This window comes from Fundulus heteroclitus, chromosome 4 (genome assembly GCF_011125445.2).
Source record: "Fundulus heteroclitus isolate FHET01 chromosome 4, MU-UCD_Fhet_4.1, whole genome shotgun sequence".
In the NCBI taxonomy this organism is placed as follows: Eukaryota; Metazoa; Chordata; class Actinopteri; order Cyprinodontiformes; family Fundulidae; genus Fundulus; species Fundulus heteroclitus.
This window is the reverse complement of record NC_046364.1, coordinates 4,644,109-4,654,301: the sequence shown is the minus strand read 5'-3', so window position 1 is coordinate 4,654,301 and position 10,193 is coordinate 4,644,109.

Genomic DNA, 10,193 nt, shown 5'->3' with positions numbered 1-10,193 from the left:
TGGAAAAGCAAAGACTGAAGGCTATTAAAAATTAAGATTCTTAGCTACAGCTGCCTGAAAAAGAAAAGGTGAGGGTTTCCCTTTTACCAATATTTTGTTGCTATTATTGCTTTAATTTTTTGTCGACCCTTCAAAGCAGTTCAGGTATGAATAACTGAACTTTTACATAATATACACTATAAGAACAGTAGATGCCGCCTAAACAACTATTTTTGTTTATACATTTGCTTAGTTAGAATAGCATGATTAGTATTCCACAAAATGATAGTGCTATTTATTTGACTATTTTTACTTCTACAATTAGGATAAAGACAAATGAAACAGAGATACATTGTTTACATTGGTTTTACTGTACATAGATTTCCACACTGTCCATTTGTAAATTAGTACAAACCAGGGGCAGAGCTAGACATTGATCATCATCAGGGGCTTAGCCCATAAAATATTACTTCATTATAAGGGTAATTTGGTACACCAAAAAGTAAGAAATTATTTAATCTGTTGATGGGGTCGCAAATTTTATTTAATATAGGCATTTACATATCTTAAAGTTTAATCTGCTGTCATACTCTTATATACCAATAGTATATTAATATGTTCTCATTTCAACGATGAAATGGAAAACCACTTATGTAACAGTTCAGTCTTGGGGTCACCCATATTACTCAAAGTACAGTAATGGGTCCTCCATGCTGCTTATGTATAAAGGTTTACTGGACATTTAAACATTATTGACAACTCACGATTGTTAGGGAAATAATTGGTTGTCTGAGAGGATGTAGGTAAGGAGAAGCTGTTATCTACACTTCAGATATATGATGTATGAAATGTGTTTGGCATGTTAAGATAAATTACATGAAATGGGCTAAAGAGAGTAACTACAGCCCAGTTGTACATTTGTTGTTTAAATTTAATATTTGAAATGCTGTTAGTATCAGTTACACTTCTACTTCCAGTGCAGAGTAAATTCACTTCACTTCAATCTTATTCATATAGCGCCAATTCATGAAACATGTCATCTCGAGGCACTTTACAAAGTCAAAATCAATCATATTATACAGATTGGTCAAAAATATCCTATATAAGGGAACCAGTTGATTGCTTCAAAGTCCCAACAAGCAGCTTTCACTCCTGGAGAAACGTAGAGCTACAGGGAGAGTCATCTGCATTGTCCATGGCTTTGCAGCAATCCCTCATACTGAGCAAGCATGAAGCGACAGTGGAAAGAAAAACTCCCCTCTGGGAAGGAAAAACCTCCAGCAGAACCGGGCTCAGTATGAACGGTCATCTGCCTCGACCGACTGGGGGTTACAGAAGACAGAGCAGAGACACAACATGAAATACATGACATTTATTTGCAGTGCCTTGAATGTATAATTGTGCTGTGTTTTATGATGCAGACAGAGTATCTTAGATAAAAACATAAGGTGGGGTTTATCTCTGCACATTTCTATATCTTCAAAAGAAAATACAGGATAGGCAATAGACATATTGTGACTATATTTGGTTTAATAGGCACATATTTACCGTCTGTCTCTGTTGCTGTTCGTTCAGATGGAAAAAACGTCCCAATTCGACAGTCACCAGATGTTGTGATGCTTTAAACATCAACAAACAGGATCTAGTGTGTGTCATGGTTATAACATTTTGCAAGAAATACTGCTTTTCTCTTTAGACAGACGAAACGCACCTTGACGCTCAAGTCAAGCATCAAAAAATAGGAGCATGCATATTGCGTAGGACCAATGACGTCAGACCAGGGAAGGTTTGTTTGTAGGTGTCCCTACCAAAGTTTAAATCAAACCTATGCCCTTGCATCTTTGGTTCATAATCAGACCATGATGGGACCACAGATATTTTTAGTTGCTAAAAAAAGCAGAGTGCATCTATTCTTGCTATTTGGATCAAATTTCTATTCAAACATTTTACATCTGCAACTATATTCTTTTCTGCAAATGTGGCATCTGTGTCTGAAGCTCTTCAGCTGTTCTAATGAATTGTTTCTAAACATGAGCTCAGTAGATGCAGTCGTGGATTCAGAATGCCTGTCTGAAAAGTTAAATCTGAACTGTATGTTTTTTTTTTTCCTAGTAAGGAAACTATTTCTCTTAATCTGAGCTTTAAAAAGACAAAGTTCAGTATGCAAAATCATAAAGTAAATGTGCAGGGATTTATTAACTTATTAGCAATTTGCTTGACAGAAGACATGGACTGATCATTAGACCGCCATAATATATGGCAGGCTTATGTCTTATATGAGACCACATATCTAATATATATATATATATATATATATATATATATATATATATATATATATATATATATATATATATATATATATATATATATATGCCTCTCCACAACTGGGTATATATCCAAACTGATAAATGTGTCTCTCTTGTAAGCAAAGCAATATGACAATAAGGAAAGTGTACTAATAGCAGCCCTTTTTTCAGCCAGCTGACAAACACTGTGCAGCAAAAGGTTTTTGTGGGCTACCATGTTTTGCTCTGTTGAGCTGAGAACATTAAATTTCAAGAAAGCCAAGTTAGTTTTTTGTCTTTAGGGAAATTATTCCTCACTTTTCAGTATAGCTAGTCTAACTATTGCCATCATGTAGGTTTTACAAATGCACAAGGTTTTATCGCGTGAAAACATTTCAATCTGTTTGTCACTGCCTTTGGATGGGCCTATATATTAGCTTGTTTACGAGCTGTAGCTCAAAATTTAGTCAACTCTGAGAATCTTACATCTGGACTCAAAATGGACAGCCTGTTGTTCATGCCAAGAATCACAGTCAACACTGGGGGCTGAGCACCCATTAAGTTCAGATCCTAGAATCGCCCCTGAGTCTAAGCCTGCTTTAAACTCCTCCACAATTTTATCCCTGACCTGTCTCGTCTGTTCTTTGGACTTCATGGTGCTGATTGCTCCCCAATATTTTCTTAACAAACCTCTGAGGCCGTCACAGAACAGCTGTATTTGTACTGAGAATAGATCACATACAAGTGGACTGTATTCAGACATTAGCAGTCATCAGGCAACTTCTGAACACAATTGGTTACACCCAGAGAGAAGGGGGCCGAATACTTTTGCACACCACATTTTTCAGTTTTCTGCAAAAAAAAAAAAAATTAATCATGTTTACTTTTATCTTTACAAGTGTATACCGCTTTATGTTGTTCTTTCACATAAATAAGATTGCAATAAAATATATTGATGTTTGTGGTTGTAATGTGAAAAAATGTGGAAAGGATCAAGGGGTATGAACGCTTTTGCAAGTCACTGTTTGTGTAGGTGTACAATGATGAGCTTCTTACCACACGTGTACCTGAGATCAAACATGTTTTAGTCATTCTGCAGGCACACTAAACCTTTTGTGTAAAGTTTTTCCTCATACCAACCACCTCATGCTAACAGGGTTTTGGTTCTCAACAAACACACCTGTCTCCATCTCACGCCACTCAGAAACCTTTTGTTCCTGAAATAACTCAAGTCAAAGAGAGTTTTATGTGCTTAATATAGTAAACACTTGATTGTGAAATACTTCAGTAGTTTGTTTCTTAAAGCCGGCTCCTGGGTTAAAGATTAACTGTGCTTCCTTGTGAACTTTACAAGAGCAATGTTTTTCAAGAGGATGTCTGAGTCATATTAAGTGATATAGTGTTAAAACCACATACACAATGAGCCTGACACAAAATTATAATAAATATATATATATCTATATATATCTATATATATATATATATATATATATATATATATATATATATATATATATATATATATATATATATAGATAGATAGATAGATAGATAGATAGATAGATAGATAGATAGATAGATAGATAGATAGATAGATAGATAGATAGATAGATAGAGTTGAGGTTTATCTGTTGTTTATTCATATGCTGTCCTTTTTTCACAGAATAGAAAATGTTAGATGGCAAAGGTTTTGCACCTGACCTGTTTAGATGAAATCTGTCTTGCTTAAAAATGGTTTCTCTTTTCCTGGAAAATGTTGAAATTGTCAATACAACTCTGAAGTTGTCTCACATGCAGTTTGCGGCCATTCGCTGAGCATCAGGACTCCATATTTAGATCTCCAGCTATTTAGATCTCCAGCATCAGGACTCCATATTTAGATCTCCAGCTATTTAGATCTCCAGCATCAGGACTCCATATTTAGATCTCCAGCTTTATTTAGCATATGAATCAGATCCTCCTTTAATATTTCTGACTTTCTCTTAGCATGAATATTCATTCCTCCAATGTGAATTATGAGGACCTTCATAGTTGGATATAATTCTGTGACCTGTGTTATACTACTTGATATCTCAGACACCATGTGACAGCTCATGTTCATTATTTCAGTATTTTTCTTGTTGCAGTTGTCTTTAATCTCTCTCTGCATCATCAGTTACATTGTCACATGTGATTGGTCGTAACTTTGGCTGGCATGAGACCATTTTACTTGTATCATAAATTTTTCCTTCACCTCAAGTAAAGTGGAACACAACTAGTTGTAAAGATGTTATTAAGAGTAATTATACTGAGAGATTGCTTTAATAACAGGGAGATTAATGTTCCTGCTTACCTCAAGTAAAGTTTAACAAGTAGGACTAATTGCAAATATGTTAAGTGTTATTATAGTGACACATGCTTTAATAACAGAGTCGTTGTTAGTGCAACATCTTCCTTGATCTTAGTTACAATAAAAAATTTTAGACTTATAATTAAGCAGTAATAAAACTGGTAATTGCTTTTAAATAGCCTAACAAATCGTAGTGAGCGGATGACTGAGGCAGAGTTGACTTTAATTAGTGGAGCAGGTGGATCTAATTAAGAGCAGCGTGTTGGCTGAAAGGAGACTGAGCTGGTTGGATGGTGGCTGAGAGGTGACAGGCTGCTACTAAAAAAAAGTCCAAAACAAGCAAACAAAAATCTAAATCAAGACATCCCTGGAGGGAGCTCATCCTGTGAGCCCACGTTACAAGACACAAATAATGTTGGTTACCTCAGTCTATATGGAAAGAAATATTTGACTACTTTGTTTAAACAAAATCTCTCATGGGAGTTTAAAATTTCTTTTGAAACATTTATACAATTTTAAATCTTGTGCTGTGGTTGCTCATCAGCGATTGGACAATAACTTTATTAGAGAGATCGTGCTGGTGGAAAAAAAACTTGATTGCTGTTAAATAGGGAAGCAAATGAAACTGGTTGAACGTGAAATGTTGGTGCCTGATGGTTTCCTCATTTGTGTGATAAACAAGATTTATTTGCCTGTAGAACAAAAAAGACTTCAGGCTGTTTAAAACATTGGAGCCATTAGGGTATAACATCCTTCATTGGTGTGAGCGGTAAGCAGTCTAAGAGTAATTTTGCACAAAAGATCAATTGTCTTGATCTTCAAATAGTTTTTTGCTGTAAAAGTTGAGAATTGATGATGTGAGAATTGTGAGCATTGAATAGCTTGTTTAAAGGCATGCCACAGCAGCTTAGATTGATTTAAGTTTGGACTTTGACTAGGCCACTTTAAGACCTCAATTTTCTGTTCTTTTTTAGCCATTCAGAGGTAAACTTGCTGATGTGCTTCACTTCATTGCACTGCTCCATAATCCTTGTGCACACAAACTTCTCATCACCAATTGTGAGCTAACATTATTTTTTCAGTTTTTCAGATAGGGTCAGCAGTGGTTTTGGCCACGTAACTCTCCCATGGAGGTTTATTGTTGCTGAGTTGCCCTTTATTGTTGAATCATGAACTCTGACCTTAACTGGAGGAAGTGAGAGCTGCTTTAGATCTTGTTCTATCTTCTTTTGGTAAATTGTAAATGGCTTGTACTTGTATAGCTCTTTAACTAGTCCGACAATCCCAAGCGCTTTACACTACAATCAGTCATTCACCCATTCACACACACATTCACAGCCTGACAGTGGTGAGCTTTGTTAGTAGCCACAGCTGCCCTAGGGCAGACTGACAGAGGTGAAGCTGCCAGACATCAGCACCACTGGACCCTCTGACCACCAGCAGGCAATGTGGGTGAAGTGTCTTGCCGAAGGACATGACTTCGATCCCCCACTCCAAACCAGCAACCGGCCAATTGCAGGACGAACTCCCTAACTCCTGCGCCACTGTCGCCCCTACTTTTGTGACCTGTTGGATAATTAGCTAATGCTCTTTTGTAATAATCTTGGTAGGTAGGTGCCTCTGTAAAAGTTCACCACCTTTTCTTGTGTATTCCCTGGAGTAAAAAATCCTGATAACTGCATCTGTAACTCCTGACATACAGATTTATATCAAGACATTTGTTACTAACATGCACAAATTTGTTTATTTTGAGATTATTTGAGCCTTCTTCATGTTTTCAGAGGGCCTGTTTAAGTAATGGTACTGGTATGACAGTACTCAGGCCTGAGTGTACGAAAGCTGCTGTCTGTTTCAATTCTTGATTTTGTATTGTATTTACTCAGATTTCCGCTAACATTAAAATATTGAAACATTCAAGCACACACACACCCACCCACACACACACACACACACAATTATATATATATATAATAGCTTGTTTTTTGGACTTTTTTTTAGTAGCAGCCTGTCACCTCTTAGCCACCATCCAACTAGCCTCGTGAGACCATCCTGATCTCGCGAGGTTTCAAGGTTTCACTCGCAGATCAGTCTGGATACTCTCCGTTAAAGAAAATTTGGAGCCGTTCACCAAACGAACGTCCAATCAGCGTTGGCTTTGAGGCAGGTTGCGGTGTGACGCAACGGGAAGCGCGACAGTTCAGTCTAAAGAACATGGCGGCTTCAGCCGATGAAACTAGCGTTAGCGTGGCTATCGAGCAAGTTTTATCGGAATTACAGAGTATTTCTTTGCTGAGCTAACGAGCCTTTACCTGCAGCAGCAAGAGTAGCTTGGCTTGTGGTTGTGTTTTCGTCGTCGCTCTGTTACGAGCGACGACGAATCTGATTGGTTTATTTGGCCCGTCTATCACCAACATAGGCCAATCAGCTGACCAGTATTTTCGCCCCTTCCCAAAATTACTTCAACGGAAGGTTTCCAGATGGATATGCGGAGCAAATCTATCTGGCGGAGTCAGGTAACCATCCAACCAGCTCAGTCTCCTTTCAGCCATCTCTATCTCTCTCTCTCTCTCTCTCTCTCTCTCTCTCTCTCTCTCTCTCTCTATATATATATATATATATATATATATATATATATATATATATATATATATATATATATATATATATATATATATATATTTATATATATATATAGAGAGAGAGAGAGAGAGAGAGAGGAATGTAACAGAACGTACAACAGCATCCAGGAAGACCTGTCCAACCAGCAAATGAAACACAATATGCCTGTTTAAGACACGGGTTTCCTTGTGTGACAAGACATACTGAACATTTGTATAAAAAGAAGCCGTCATACCTGCCGACGGCAGTCAATGTACCCTACATCAACATGTTAACATATTGTGGCAAAGAAAATGTCCAAATGGAGGACAAAATGATCGCCTAGAGCTATCACAGGTTCTATTTATTTTTTAAAAAGACCATTATTCCACTTAGCTAAAGTAAACAACAATGGTTTCTTCCTTACTTCTTGTCTTTGGAAAAGATCATTCCACGTGGGTCTTCTGTTTCAAGCCTACTCTGCCAGCCTAGAACCAGAACCAAACATGAGGAAGCAGCATTCGATTCTTATGTTCTACTTATCTGTAGTTTTGGGCAAGTTACCTAAAGTAACTAGTTATAGTTACCACTCACTTCTCCCAAAATGTAACTGAGTTAATAACTCAGTTACATTTTGGGTGAAGGTGATCGTTAAGACCAGTACAAGGGGTCATCCTCTGAATTTTCACGACCTGAGAATGAGAAAAAAAAATCTAAAATAACAACAACAATGTCATTGTACACCAAATCAGACTTTCTGGTGCCAGAGTTGCAACCAGCAGTGAATAATGGAATATTTTACCAGACATACCGGTGCCAGAAGCTGAGACCAACTCATATCAGAAGTGATCTGATGCTTCTGACATTTTCATTTATATAATGAAAAACATGTAATAGGACATACTATGTGAAGTTGTTTTTGTTTTATATTTTTGTTACCTTTTTTGGATCAAATTATCCAAACAGTTTGGTTAAGAAGTTTTTTTTTTTTTCTAAGGAAACCTTTTCTCACTCCTCGTGGATGAGCATGGAGCAACAGTCGGAAATCACTTGCATTGTGTCATTGACTTTGCTGCAGTCTCTCCTCCCAAAATGCATGTGGGAACAGTGGAGAGAAAAACTCCCCGTTATCAGGAGGAAACCTCCAGCAGAACCAGAACCAAGCTCAGTGTGAATCCATTCACCATGACCGACTGAGCTTTCTTTCTTTCTTTGTTTCTTTGTTTCTTTCTTTGTTTCTTTCTTTGTTTCTTTCTTTCTTTCTTTCTTTCTTTCTTTCTTTCTTTCTTTTGCTTTGGACAGAAAACTTGAGAACTTCTAACTTTGATCTTTTTTTCTTTAATGTGTCGTTCTGGGTATTTTCTTTTGATTGGATCACATTTGTGAAGAACGGATTTCACAAAACTTACAAGGCAACATGGTTTGAAGACCATTCCTAGTTGTCCTAGCACTACAGTGGAGGAGTTTGGTTGGCAGTAGAGGAAGTTGTGGGTTGTAGCAGCATCAAATCTGCTGCTCGGAAGACAGAAGGCAAACAAAGTGATTAAAAAAGGTATTGTTGTAAATTATGTTATGTTAACCATTGAGTGGTTCTCTGTTGCAGCACATATGGCCATTTGTAGCCAGTTTAAATGCTTGCTGCACGTTTGCCCCTGATGGCCACCATCATTTCTTTATGATCTAGCTTTCCTTCGAACTAAGAAGCAGAATATTAATTGTCCACTAATTGGAGATTAGAAATCATTTGAAGTCATGCAGCTTAAAGGTATACTATGCAACCGGGGTTGATTTTCCAGCGAGGCTCCCCCCAGAGGGCGAAAGTAAAAGTGCACTGTCGTAAAGATGCTCAGCTATTCTTGTTTCTCCGTCAAGCCAGGCGTGGTTGTTTTGAGCTTAGCAGACAGGCGAACGCAACGAAAAGTGGAAAAAACGGCAGTACAAACAATGACTAACACAGTGAAGGTATGAACATCAAGCTTCCCGCAGCGCTATCTTGGCCAGGCGGCGGCCGCCGCCGCCTTGCCAGTTTTATTATTATTAATATTATTATTTATTTAATTTTTTTTTATGTTGGCGAGACGCCACCGCCTCGCAAAGCCGCGGCCGCTGCCTTGCGGCGGCCGCCGCGGTAGCGTCTAGCCAACATAAAAAAAATAAAATAAATAATAATAATAATAATAATAATAATAAAACCTCTATATGCTTGCATGTTTATTTGACGTTAACACGCGGTTCTTTGTTGTTGCTTTCGCGCGTGCATATAGTGAATGGCAGAGCAAAAACACATGGAGTTCTCGCCGTAAAGCGAGACTTCTGTGTGTGTGAGCCGAGAGCTCCTGCAATTGCAAGTGCGGTATTTCCCCCACAGACCCCCAGGGCGGCCAAGAAAACCTTTGTTCGACCTGAAATGACTCATTTAATCATCCAAAACGGTATGGAACACATTAATTAACTGAAAAATGTTGCATAGTATGCCTTTAAGCGAAAATTCAAACTGAAGAAACTCTATTGCCTACCTCCATCAATCAGAGACTCATCCGCCTCCGACGCAAGCCAATCAGCTTTGAACTGCTCCTCCTCGAAGCCAATCAGCATCCTGGGTTCATCTTAAAAGAACTCCACATCCTCGTCTCGGCCTTCTGCTCAGCGAGCAAGCGGTGGCTGCGACGTGTGCCGGTTTGGACTCTGTTGACCGGTTTCAACCCACCTCCATCCCCTTCTCCACCATCGTAGCAAGCTCCGCCTGGCTTTCCTATGGTGCTGATTCAACCTCGTCCCTATCAGAGTGTAATTCCTCCTGGACTCTTATGGAATTCCCAGTCACTCCTTAAAACGGTCCGGCAGAAGACCGCCATGTTGAGCCTGGTTCTGCCAGAGGTTTCTTCCCAAAGGGGAGTTTTTCCTCTCCACAGTCGCTTCATGCTTGCTCATCATGGACAGTTCATGCAAACCTGTGTTTATCAAGTTGGACATCAAGCTCAAACAATTCAGCATATGGA